This window comes from Oryza sativa, chromosome 2 (genome assembly GCF_034140825.1).
Source record: "Oryza sativa Japonica Group chromosome 2, ASM3414082v1".
NCBI lineage: Eukaryota > Viridiplantae > Streptophyta > Magnoliopsida > Poales > Poaceae > Oryza > Oryza sativa.
In genome coordinates this window covers 22,277,242-22,290,850 of record NC_089036.1, presented here as the reverse complement: position 1 = coordinate 22,290,850, position 13,609 = coordinate 22,277,242, and the positions used below count along the sequence as shown (strand labels likewise).

The 13,609-nt window shown below is 49.9% G+C and overlaps 1 long non-coding RNA gene across 1 annotated transcript; it reads right to left on the bottom strand.

The window, feature by feature from the left end:
* Positions 1–7,943: 7,943 nt before the first annotated feature.
* On the bottom strand, positions 7,944–8,836 carry LOC107280119 (uncharacterized). The gene is made up of 3 exons (XR_001543182.2): positions 8,814–8,836; positions 8,627–8,720; positions 7,944–8,005 (listed from the first exon to the last, which is right to left on the bottom strand). It is a non-coding gene; the product is annotated as an uncharacterized lncRNA (long non-coding RNA).
* Between the last annotated feature and the right edge of the window lie 4,773 nt (positions 8,837–13,609).

Below are 13,609 nucleotides of genomic sequence, written 5' to 3'. Positions count from 1 at the left end.
TAACCACTTGTGTTTTGTGATAGTGGTGAGGGAGTCATGTGACTCATGTGGCCAAACCACTTATGAAAATTGCATTAATTCTCACATGAAAGTACCTTAAGAGAACAGTATGCACAAATAGAACCGTCTCTTGGAAAATGTGAACACTCCGATTTCATGAAAGAAATCATAACTTCTTCATTGGATGATAGATTGGAAAAAATTATAATTAAGCCCTCGGCAAGATCTACAACTGAAAGTTTTCTCATTTGAGATATGTTCAGGGGCCCAAGTATGTTCATTGGTATATTTGTCTAAAAAGGATCAAAATAATAAATTATTGCATCGCTATTAGCTATGAGTGTGAGGTGGGGTGGCACGGAGCTTGAAAGTTTTCTTGAAAACCAGACTAGTGATTTCATGCGAAAATTATGCGTACTTGTGGCTTGTGACTGCGCATGCATGTGCTGCCTAGGTAGGGTATTGGGGATTTTTTTTTTTACGTAAAAAAGAATGATATTTAGGAATAATGTGTCAAAATTCATTTTTACTGCATGTGTGAATTGAAGATCTCCACATGCGGGTGGCTAAAGGCACACTATGAAAATTCTATTAGTGTGTTCTATTTATACTTTTGTGATCACTTTGTTTTAAATTTTTAACTCTGAGGTGTTATGATTTGCTGGAAAACCTATCGATACTTCCAATGTGCGACTTATCCTAGCACACAAGAACATTGGGTCTACACGAGCCCAAACCAAAATACGCAAACTGGTTGAACTAGAACACAATTATGGGTTAACGTTGGGATATTACGTACACCACTACAAAACACCTCATAGGTATCGACTCATAGGTGCCGGTTCTTGCACCTATGGTCTTTTTCCCCACCTCCCTGATGAAAAAATCGAAAAGGCGTTTTTAAGCACTATAGGTGCCGATTTTTGAAATAAAACCGGTACATACTATAGGTGCCGTTTTTTAAAAGAACTGGCACCTATAATATATTATAGGTATCGATTTTTTAAAAACCAATATCCTTAAAAACCACCTAAAAGTGTCAATTAGGCCTAGAGGGGGTGAATAGGCTAATTAAAAAAAATCAATTAAAAGCGGAAGCAGTAATTTTCGGATATATCCGAAAATTTTCGGAGTCAGCACAAATAGTAAAGTAAATCCTCGATCTAGTTGCCTACAACAAGAATATGCTAGTACAAACAGCAACTAGACCTATAGCAGCTCAAATAAGCAAAGCTAGTGGAGAGGGAGGAAGTAAAGTCACCAAAGATGAAGCTCACGAAATTGTTCCCGAAGTTCGAATCCTTGAGGGGATTCTACTCTCCGTTGAGGAGCTCACTAAGAGCCGGGTCTTAGCTAATCCTTTCCTCAAGAGATTGCACTAAGCACTCCTTCTTCCACTAAGGGTATCTCTTCCCTTTCGGAGGTGAGATCCGACCTTCACAAACTTCTCCCGGCCAACCACAAGTAGATCGGTGGCTCGGGAGCGACACCTAGCCGCCTAAGAGTCCTCAACCTACAAGAGTAACAAATGAAGCAAAGAACTCCCGGAGATGATGCAAGTGCTCACAAATCTTCACGAAGTCAACAACAAGCACTCACACAAACTCGAATCCACAACTCTCACACACCCACCAAATCCAAATCGAACACGGGTGAGAGGGGAAACAAGAAAGCAAGGCTCAAAAGTGAATCTCAACAAGAGCAAGCCAAGGGCACAAGAATATCCAATGTGACCAGCAGCCCTCACAAGTGAGGGGAGGGGGCTATTTATAGCCACAGCCCAAATTCTGCCCGTTGTGCACAATGATTGTGATTTTCGGATATTCCGAAAGATTTTCGGACATGTCCGAAAATTCCAGCTCAGCACCAACAACAAAGTCAACGAGAGATTTTTTGGACATTCCGAAAACTTTTCGGACAAGTCCGAAAATTTCCAGAACCAAAAACACCCTTCTGGACATTTTCGGAAAGTCCGAAAATTCCTTTTGGAAAACTCCGAAAATTTACAGAAGCGAAAACGACTCTATTGATGTTTTTCGGAAAATCTGAAAATTAGTTTCGGACAAGTCCAAAAATATCCAGAACCATGTTTGCCTTCTCAGTCATTTTCAGAAAGTCCGAAAATGCCTTTCGGACATATCCGAAAATTTCCAGAAGCGAAAATTAGTTTTGTGTATTTTCGGAAAGTCCAAAAATGACTTTCGAAAAACTCCGAAAAATTCCAGAACACATCAAACTGAGAAGAAACACTTTTAAAAAATGATTTTGAGCACTTTGATCACTCCTCATATGTCAATGCATCATCCCTATTAATAGTGCGGCATTCCTATTGACTCAAGGAAAAGAAAAAGGTACAAAATACCATTTGCTCCTTTGCCGCATCACATCACATCAACGTATTTGGCGGGATATGCATTACGCTAACTCATTGAGGACATAACAACCTTCACATTTGCTTAAATAAAAATGTTAGTCCTCTCTAATCGCATTGTAATTAATCACCAAAATCATTAGGGGCCTAGATGCACTTTTACCGCCGCAACGCACGTACTGCTCCAAGCCAAGCGCTTTTCCTCCCTTATCCTCACAATCGCTCCCACCTTATCCTCAACTCCTAGCTCCGTTGCTCGCACATCGCTCCCCATCGCCGCATTACACACATTGCCGCCGCTCCAGCCCCACCCGCGCCTGGCCACCGCTTTCTCTCCACCTCGTCCTCCATCATTCTCCGCCGCCTCTCCTCCTCCCTCTCTGCGCACCAGCCACCCTTCCCCTCCTCTGCCTCCTCTCCCCGGTGGCGCCCTCTCCTCCTCGCTACCTCTGAGCTCTCTCTCCCCAACCGCACCAGATCCGGCCTCCTAAGTAATCGCAGGAAGCGAACGCACGTTCAAACCTCGGTCCAATCGAACAACGAGCAGGTTTGTGTCCAATTTGTGTTTGTTTTCATTGACTTGTTCATCATTTGTATGCCTCAATTAATGGGTTGAGAAGCAGATGGAAGGATGGAGCGGATCACTGCAGTGCATGGGGAGATTGGGGATGAGGAGCGGCGAGGATGGATGGGCCAGAGAGCGCAGTGCGCAGACCGGGGGAGGACGTCAGCGGTGAGGTGATGTAGGGGAGATTCCACTTCTTGTTCTACCAGCAGCTAAGTTGAGTAGCCGGATCCAGGTTTTGTTGGAAGAACACTGGAACAGCCAACAAATTTTTGTTTTTCTTTTCTTTTTGACATGAAAACAGTAGTAGAGGCTCCTACTGTGATATATATTATAATATAATAAAAAGAGAGAGAGGAGTATTTACAACAGGGGGGAAGAAAATCCAAAAAGAAGAGCAGTTTACAGCGGATTATCTACCCATGATTGCCAAAGATGCTTGTAACGCTCCGCTTTTCGTGAGTCGTTAAAAATTAATTCGGCAAAATCCTAATTGCGAAAATTTTCGTTCTTTGTGTGCGAGTCTAAATTGTGCCAAGATCTCAATTCAAATCCGTCCTTGATCCCTCTCGTCACCATCAAAAATTGCCCCCTCGAAATTCCTCTTCCGACTCAAGTCTCCAAATCAAACTCTGAAATTCTATCCCTCTCTTTGAATCATCGCCAAATACTTCCCCAGATCCAAAATATCCAAAACCCCGTCTTGAATCCTCCGTCTACTCCTTCCTCTCATCGAGATCCCAATTCCAAAATCTAAGTCAAATTCCAAGTTCAAATTCTCTTCGAATCAAACTCCTCCAAAAAAGTCTATTTTGCCTCCCTCGGATTTTCGTGGGCCGTTTTCTCCTCGGCCCATCTCCTCTCAGCCGCTCCTCCTCCTCCCCCTCGCACGTGCGTTGCGCGTGCGCCGCGCTTGAGAGAGGGAGCGCCCACTCTCTTCTCATCCTCGTTCTCTCTCTCTCCGTTTCTCCCTCTCTCCCGTAGAAGCTCCCCCACCGGCGCCGATTTCCCGCCGCCGCCGTTCGAAATCCGGCCGCGCCCTCGCATCCGCGCGCGCGCGCTCGTGCGTGGCCGACCGCCCGGTTGCCACCGCGTCAGCCCTGACGCCGCCTGTCCCCGCGCCTGCGCCGCGCAGCCGCCCGGCCCCGCTCGCCTTTAGCCGTCATCGCCGCTGTCATCGCTCGGCCCCGATGCCTCCATGCCGCATCCTTCCAAAACCAAGAGACAGAGCTCGTGCTCCTCTCCGTCGTTCTCTCTCCCTCCTTCCTCCTTCCTCCCAAAGTGGCAAGGGAGCCAAGCTCCTTTCTCCCTCCCCTTTTTGCTTTTTCCCCGATCGGCGTCACGCCCGTGACCGCCTCTACCGCCGCTTGGCCGCTAGCTCCGAGCACGACCGCCAGCTGCCGCCTTGACCGCCCTAAGGTCGGTTTGAACCGACCTCCCGCGCGAACCGACCTCGTCTCCACTATAAAGCCGAGTCCCTCCTCTCAAATCCCTCCCACTTCAGTCTCCACCGCTGCAGTGCCATCGCCGCCTTGCTGTCGCCGTCCTCGCCTTCCTCCGCCCTCGCGTGTGCCGGGAAGCCGGCGTGCGCGCGGAGCCGAAGAGGGCTCCGGCCACCCTTCTTCTTCCCCTTCCCCGGCCCGACGACGGGGAACTCGCTTCCGCGCCGTTGGCTGCTCGTCACCGCGCCGTCTCGGCTCGGTAGTGCCTCCCTCCGTTCTCCCTTCTCGCTTGCCCTCTCCCTCCTTTAGCTCGTGCGGTAGCTCGGTAGTCCTCCCGAACGCGCGTAGACAAAGCCCCTAGCCTCGCCACCACCCGCCATAGGCTTGCCACCATCGCCGCTCGCTCCCGGAGGCCGCCGCTCGTCGCCAGATCTCCACGGCGTCGCTCTGCCCCATCCGACGCCGGAGATGAACTCTTTGAACCCCGGAGATACTCCCACCACCTTGAATTTAATCCTTGTCGCCCCTCCGCCGTTTCCCCTTTTTCTCGCCGCCAGCGTGCGTCGCCGCAATCCGCCGCCTCCGGCCTCTTTCCGGCGAATCCAAGCCGTCGGCTCGCTTCCTCTCGTCCCTTCCCTCCTCCCCGGTGAGCTCCCTTTTTCCACTGAGGTCGTGCCTTGCTCCGGTGAACTCGGCCGCCGTCCGCCGTTCATTCCCGGCCTCCCCTTCTTCCTCCTCCCGTTGGCCCGCGTGGCAGCCACGTCGGAGCCACGTCGGCTGCGACCGGGTCAGCCGCCTCCTCCCTTCCCCACCTTCGCGCGCACGGTCCATGGTGCGCCAACCGGCTGCATGTGGGCCCGCTGCCATCCGATCCACCCGGCGCACCGCCCGCACACCGCACCCACCAAACCCTAGCACCGCACCCGCGTGCGCTCTCCCCACCGTGAACCTTGCCGCCGACATGTGGGCCCCACCCGGGACCCCGCGAGGTGCACCCGGTCCACCGGACCGCTCCCTCCCCTTCCGTGCGCCCTAATGGGCCGCCTTTCCCGCGACCGCGCCGGCCCAAATGGCTTGGCCGAGCCTCCTTCGACCCTTGGGCCGCGCCCTTGCCGCCCGAAAAAGTCTAATATACATCCCTCCATCCTTTTCTTTTTAGGGATTTAATAAATCCTCTTACCTTTGTCCCATAAATCAATTCCTTCTTCCAAAATTCCATAAACCATTTCCTTTGGTCCCACATGACAGTGACTGTCAATAATATTCTTGAGAATATTATTTCTGTAAAATTCCATAAACCATTTCTCCTATTCCAGAAACTCCAATTAAACTTCCAAAATTCATATCACCCGATTCGCAACTCCGATTGACTCCGTTCAACTTCCAGTAATTCCGTAAAATTGAGATCTATTTAATGGCACTACTAATTAGTCTAAATAGGATCTTTCTTTTGGTCTTTTGCTTAGGTTTTCAGTTGTTTGCGTATAGTTGCGGTTACCGGATTTTCGTCGATCGCGGGTTTTCTTGAAGATTCGTGAAGCTTCGTGAAGACTTTGAGCAAGGCAAGTCACCCTTTGATCAATTGCCCCTATAATTGAAAAGTCATTATTATTTTGTTTGCAACTTGCATTATTAGAATCACACACTTAACTTGCTTGGCCTCGGTTTGCGTGCCAAACCGACGGACCTACCCAGTAGTCGCACTAATTTCCGTAGGTCGTACTACCCTGATTCCTTGTTGCTCCACCCTTGTGGTACCTCGGTATTCGTGCTCTCTGAGCGCGTATACCAAATATCCCACATACACCGTTGCTTGTCGAAAACTTGGGAAATGGGTTTGTGAAGCCTTCAAAACCTGACATGTGGTGTCGGTGTGTTTGAAAATAAAATGAATTGTGAAAACTCGCGATGCGGGGGTTGTGCCTATGTGGCACTGTCCCGTATTCGCATATAAGGACCGATTCCTGTGGGAAACTCATCGAACATAATCAAAGTGCAACCACAAGGTGGAATGGGACACCCTGGCTAAGTAGCTAGTCGGTTCAGGGAAACCTCGCATGCCAATAGTTGGGAACGCCGGGGCGGGGTCGGTTGGAGCCAAACCGGGTTCCTGGTAATGCAAGAACGAGAAGCTTGCTGAATTACCGATCGAGGTGGTTGGAGTTTGTCACGCCCAGAAATTTAGCCCAAATTTCCAGACTATTTTGTGTATTAAATCCCTGTCCAGGACCAGCCAGGGTACAGAAAACGACAAGTAATAAACAGTTCCAAATGTAAATAAAGCGTAAAATACTTACAGAAGAGGCACTTAGTCCTCACACCGAAACAAAAGCAGCAGCAGCGGAAAAAGGCGATCCTAGCGGGGCTTCAGCTCCACTCCACAGGCAAAACTCAACTGGGGTCTGAGCCTTGGTCTTCTAACTTCGTCTTCAACTCAGAAGCACTACACTTCTGAAAAGGGGGAATAATAGCAAGGCTGAGTACAACCACCGTACTCAGCAAGCCACACCAACGATGCGGACGTGCAAGGGGATACAAGGAGGGGTTTGTGGCTATTTGCATAAAGGCGGTTGTAAAACATTTTATTTAGCAAACAGTAAAACTGTTGAATAATTAAAGTAACATTAAAATCTCCACTGATCAACGCTACACCACGTTGAACAGGCCCAACCAACCCACCTGTACTACAGTGCATTGGGTCGATTTATTAAGAGAGACTAATCACGGTGAATCTGGTCGATCGCCCATAACCGCGGGCACGGCTATTCGAATAGTTTTACTCTGGCCAGAGGTGCACAACTGTACCCACAAGACACAACCCACCGACATGTCACCGCGTCATCATATGCCCATGATGCACACGTCACCATGTCGAGTGATTGTGACGAGACCCTTCGCATAACCCTCCCCTAACCATCCACACCACGCTAAGGTTTCACCCCCACCCCTCAAAAGGCAGTGGGCGGTCCCCTCTTGCGCCGCGGTGAATCCGGCAGCTGGACAACCGGACACCCCGGCCGACCCAACTCCATCACGCCCACCCTCGCCACCGGTGCCTAGGAAAGGGTCGAGCTATACTTCAGATCAAGCAGTTACCCATTCCCGCTTGTGGCAAGCGCTGTAAGTCTTCCAGGGTTTCCCGTGAACCGGTCCTTAATTGCCATGGGTGCGACTCACAAAACCATGCACCCACAGCCCACCATTCAGTCGCATTTTAGTTGGATAATTACGACCATGAAACATGGCCAGATGTCTCGAGCACGCAGCTCAACAAGATACTAGAATGTCTAATTCTGCAATTATCCCATCGACTGAGCTAGTGGTAATTAAGCATGGCTAAGCATATAGTTCTAGCTAGGTCACATAAGTAACATGAGCTAGTCGATTCATTACCCAAGGTTGACAAAGGACAGATATCAAGTAAACATGGCACAAGCGAGCAGATAGGTAATACCCGGATCCCATGTAATTAGCAAAACATGCATATTTATTTGTAAACGGTAAAACATTTATAAATTGGGATCAACATGCTCAAGGGGAATGTGTGACTTGCCTTGCTTCTTCACTTGGATCTTCCGAACTCTTTTCCTCGCGACCGCGGACTTCCGAAACGACGGAAACTACACGCTGGCACGCAAAACGAGGAAAAACTCTAATAAAAACCAAGAAAACAGTACATAAAAACTAAACAGACATGTAGAGCTCAATTTTAGATGAATTTTGCAAGTTGAATGGCTCAATTCGGAGTTCGAATGAATTAGATATGAATTTTAGAAGTTTTGAGCCATTTAAATGGATTTCTATAATTATTCACGAATTATTGCGCAATTATTATTTATTTTCTCAAAGGAAAAGGCTGTGCTGACGTCATCAAAGGGGAGGGGCGGCGCCGGCAAGCGGGCCCCACCAGTCAGCGGCACAAGGGCGCCGGTCCACCGTGGACCGGGACCACCGAGGCGGTCCACCGCCGGTCCACGGGAACCGACGGCCCGGATCGGCCCGAAGCCGATCGGACGGCCACGAGGCGGCGCGGCTGGGGCACGGGCACGGCATGAAGCCGGCTCGGCCGAGACATGGCGCGGCGGCGGCAAGGGGGAGGCGGCAACCGGCTGCAGCAGCCGGCGACGTGGAACGGCGGCGGGCGGCCGGAGGACAGCGGCGCGCACGGGGACGGCGACGCACCCCAAGAGGCGGCGGTCGGCAAGAAAGGGGGACGGGAAAAAAAAGGAAGGGAGGAGAGATCCTCACCGGAAGCGGCGGCCGACGCGGAGGAAGAGGACGGCGACGACGATTGCCCAATGGCGGCTTGCGAGGACGGAGGGCGGACGGGGTCGCCCTTGACCTTCCGAAGGAGAAGAGGGAGTTAGGGAGAGGAGGACCGATGCGGGGTGACTGGAAACGAAGGCCGATGGTGATGACAAGAGGTAGAGCTCACCGGCGACCGAGGAAGGAGGAGCTCTGGCGGATTTCCGGCGAAGAGGGGCGGCGGCCGAGGTCCTCCTCGTCCTTGCGGACCTGAGGGAGGTAACGGCGCGAGTCGACGTCGACCGAAGCGGCGGCGCGACGCGGCTGGAGTCGGCGGCGGCGGCGGAGAGAGGTGGTTCGCGTGGCTATGGCGCTACGGAGGTGGAGAGGGGAAATGGAGCGGTGGCCGAGTTTGCCCGGGCGGCGGCAAAGCTGGCGGTGGCGGCGGAGCAGTGCGGCGGCCACCCTAGCGACGGGAAACGGCGGCCGGATTTCGCCGGAGTGCGGCGGTGCAAGTGCTCGGCGCGGGGAGAGCGAGGGAGGGCGCGGCGGCTTGGGGAAAATGGGGGAAAAGGATGAGGGGAGCCCGGGGATCGTTTTTATAGCCTCGAGAGTCGACGGGGAGGCCGGTTGGCGACGGATTTGAAGGGGGAAAGGGGTGCCGGCGACGTGGGTGAGTGGGGGCAGTTTGGCGCCGGTTTTGGAGGGGAGAAGTGGGGGAAATGGTGGAGGAAGGGGATGACGTGGGGTGGACCGCGCCCACACGCGCGCGGGAATCGGAAGACGCGCGGGGAGGGGCGGCGACGTGGGCGGCTCGGGCGGCCATGGCAGTTGCCGGCCGGGGCTGGAGGTTGGGGATGACAGGTGGGGCCCACGGGTCCCACCTGTCGGCCTGAGTGAGAGGAGAGGCCGGGAGGGAGGAAAAGCAGACTTGCGCCAAAAGGGGAGGCAAGCCGGGCCGCGGGAGGGGAAGGAAAGAGGATTTTGGGCCGAGCCCGAAAGGGAGGAAGGGGAAGTTTATTTTGTTTTCTTTTTATTTAAATTGGTTTAATGAACTTTGTGACTTTAAAATTATTTCTTGAACTCCGAAAATTCACGGAAAAATCCGGAGAGTATTTTAGGGCACAAAGAATATTGCAAAATATTCCCGGCCAATGATTTTTAAGGGAAAATTTTAATTCTCCCATTATTTCACTTGATTAAATTGATTTAACTTTTATTTAATTTCTAGAAAATGCATTATTTAATGATTTTTAAAACCCGAACGAAAATCGGGGCGTTACAGAGTTTGATTTGGTGAACGCCTAAAATGGCCTATGTTTATGTGAGGATTTGATCCTTCTATATGGCATGAGGTATCCCTGGGTCGGCTTGGGAAAGGCTTTGTCGCGAACCTCTGACACCGGCCAGTGTCTGGAGTAAGTTCGTGTCTTGTGGGTAAAGTGTACCCCTCTGCAGAGGTTAACTAACTGTTCGAACAGCCGTGCCCACGGTCATGGGCGGATGTGATGTGGTTCCCCTTGCGTAGATTTGTTTGCCTGCGCTTTGTGAAAAGTTGTTGTGGTGTGGGAATCGTAACCAGAATCAGCCTATGTGGCAGATGGATGACCTGAGTGGTCAGAAACGAATCTGTGTGATTCGGGATGTCTGCGGGCATCATAGACTAGGCTTCCCGAGTGGAAGCGGTTTGTTGTGCTGCTGGGCAGCTGGACTCTGGGAGTCCGAGAAAATGAAAAAGGCTCTGGGAGCCGATTAATCAAGTGAAATGGCTCTGGAAGCCGAGAAGTAATGATCTGACCCGGGAGGTCGGTACATTACTAATTGAGCTGTTGAAAAACATCTCTTAAAGTCGAATCGAGACGCAAGTCTCTTTTCGCCCCAAACTTAGAAAGAAATAAATCACTTAGTGATTTCAAAATGTCTTCAAATAAAAGATTTGCAAAACAACCTTGCCTCTCTTCCAAGCTTGCATTAAACACCTAAATTCCCGTGACTTGCTGAGTACGAAAGTACTCACCCTTGCTCTATATAAATATATATATATAGTTCCTCCGCCCGAAGAGAAGATAAAGTGAAGTGAAGATTAGGGTTTCGTCCTGGTTCCCAGCCGTCGCCTGTGGTGTTGGGCGTTAGTTCGTTGGTTCCGCTGCTGCTGCTGTTGTTGGTGTTTCCTCGTCCGTGTCGTCGGTTGCATTCTCGGGTTGTTCTGAGCTGCAACCTAAGTTAAGGTAAATAAGTCCTCTATCTATTTTAAGGATTTGCAATGATTCATATTTGTCACCGTGGGTACCAGCACTATGTCCTGGGACTGGTACCGAGATCGCGGTTTCGTAGGAAGCGGTTCACGCCGTTTTCCCTACGACACGCTCCTGTCAGGTGCCGTTGTACGGCGGTATCAGATTGGGGTGTGACAGGAGATGGTATCAGAGCATTAGTTGGCCCTAGGATCGAAACCCCTGAATAGGATGGCATTATTTGAGTACAAAAATATTTGTGAAAGTTAAGGTGTCGTGGTCCCCTTTAGCTCTAGTTTTGCGAAAAATCTTTTGTGTCCAAAAGTAGAAGCTAGTCGAGTGTTTTGACCTTTATCCTAGAGTAAACCTGTCTTCACGCCCAGTTGAAGAAAGGTGAGCTCAAGCCTCTAGGAGTCTTAGTTAAGCCCTCGTTGGTAGGCAGACCCTAGTACCGTCACCCGCTCGGTAGGAGTTGTGGTGAACTAGTGCGTGTGTGAGTTTTGTTTGGTAGTCCGTGTTCAGGTGTTAGACCAGTTGGGTTACCGGCTGGAACACACCACCTATGTCTTCTGTGATTTCGAAAACCGTTTTGATGTAGTGTTTTTGTTTTTTCTCCTTTCCTTGTCCCATTTCTGGTTCAGTTAGATCTCAGCCGCTTTGAAGCAGATGGCTCGTCGTTCTACCCGTCAGACCCGTGCTCCCAATCGCTTTGGTGTTGAAGAAGAGCTAGTTCAGTCAGAAATCCCCGATCAACCAGTTAACCGGACAGATGAGCAAGAAGCCGAGAGTGATCATACGGTTACTTCCGGATCAGTTAATGATGTCGCAAGAGGTAATCAACCCCCACCCGTGGACCTTCACCAAATCCTGGCCATGCAAACACATATAATACAAGGAATGGTTCAGAATATAATTGCTATGCAACAACAACACACACAAGAGCGTCAACCCCATATGGTTCAAGATGATGACCAATCAAAACTGAATGATTTCCTGGGATCTCGTCCACCGGAGTTCTCCCAAACAAATGAGCCCATTGAAGCTGATGATTGGATTAAAGATGTGGAAAGGAAATTAAATCTGGTACAGTGTACTCCACAAGAGAAAACCCTTTACGCCGCACATCAGTTGAGAGGACCTGCCGCAGATTGGTGGGATAACTACTGTGCTACCCATACAGATGCTAGTACCATCGTCTGGACAGAGTTTGCAGAAGCCTTTCGCTCAGCACATATCCCAGAAAGCATAATTGATTTGAAGAAGGAAGAATTTGCAAATATCAAGCAAGGATCCTCTTGCATCAACGAGTATTTGAGTCGCTTTAATAGATTGGCCCGATATGCCCCAGAAGATGTAGACACTGATAAAAAGAAGATCAGAAGATTTTTAAAAGGAATGGATGCGAAACTGCGAGTGAAACTTTTGGCTCACGACTTTCCGACGTTTCAGCAAATGGTCGATAAGTCCTTGTTACTAGAAGATGCAGAACAAGAGATGCAAGAGTACAAGAGACGCAGAGTAATGTCCCTAGAGATTCGAGCAAAAGAAGGTTTGTGTCGAAAAACCAACTCGCCAGCACAATACTATCAGAAAGCATCTCAGCATTCAAATGGTTCCGGTTCTACGTCTCGTTCGACTATGTCAGAACCTGGTCAGCAAGCCACAATGATCAACAGTAATAGCCATGAAGGAAGCAATTCCGCACCATGCCCTACACCTTCAAAAGACGTGGTCATAAGGCAGGAGTCGAATGTTTCATCTGCCATGAGATGGGACACTATTCGTGGGATTGCCCTCAGAAAGCCAAGATAAAGTGCCTTCACAAAGTCAAGACAAAGCCAGTCCAACCAACGACAATTCTTCCCAACATACCTGGATCAAAAGGTTCGAAGTCACCAAACAGTGGCTCAGCCTCGTTGACCTCACCGCCTGTTGGACAAAGTCGTCTGAACCATGTGCCAGTAGAAACAAAGGGAAAAGTTTTGAATCTCGAGCAAGTGGAAAGAGCAGGTGAAGAACAGCTTCCACGTGTAAGATCAGAGCCACAGCAAAAGGGAGACTGCTAAGTGAGTCAGAGTACCAGACCGTTTTGTGGCAAGTATGCATTCTCGAGATAAAGAAAGACCAGCAGAGTATGAAGCTAAGAAGAAGTTTGAAGATCCCTTTTTGGTTTCGTGTGTGTGGTCCACCTTCAAATCTCGGGGTCGAGATTCTTGTAAGGGGGGTGGATCTGTAACGCTCCGCTTTTCGTGAGTCGTTAAAAATTAATTCGGCAAAATCCTAATTGCGAAAATTTTCGTTCTTTGTGTGCGAGTCTAAGTTGTGCCAAGATCTCAATTCAAATCCGTCCTTGATCCCTCTCGTCACCATCAAAAATTGCCCCCTCGAAATTCCTCTTCCGACTCAAGTCTCCAAATCAAACTCTGAAATTCTATCCCTCTCTTTGAATCATCGCCAAATACTTCCCCAGATCCAAAATATCCAAAACCCCGTCTTGAATCCTCCGTCTACTCCTTCCTCTCATCGAGATCCCAATTCCAAAATCTAAGTCAAATTCCAAGTTCAAATTCTCTTCGAATCAAACTCCTCCAAAAAAGTCTATTTTGCCTCCCTCGGATTTTTGTGGGCCCTTTTCTCCTCGGCCCATCTCCTCTCAGCCGCTCCTCCTCCTCCCCCTCGCACGTGCGTTGCGCGTGTGCCGCGCTCGAGAGAGGGAGCGCCCACTCTCTTCTCATCCTCTCTCTCTCTCTCT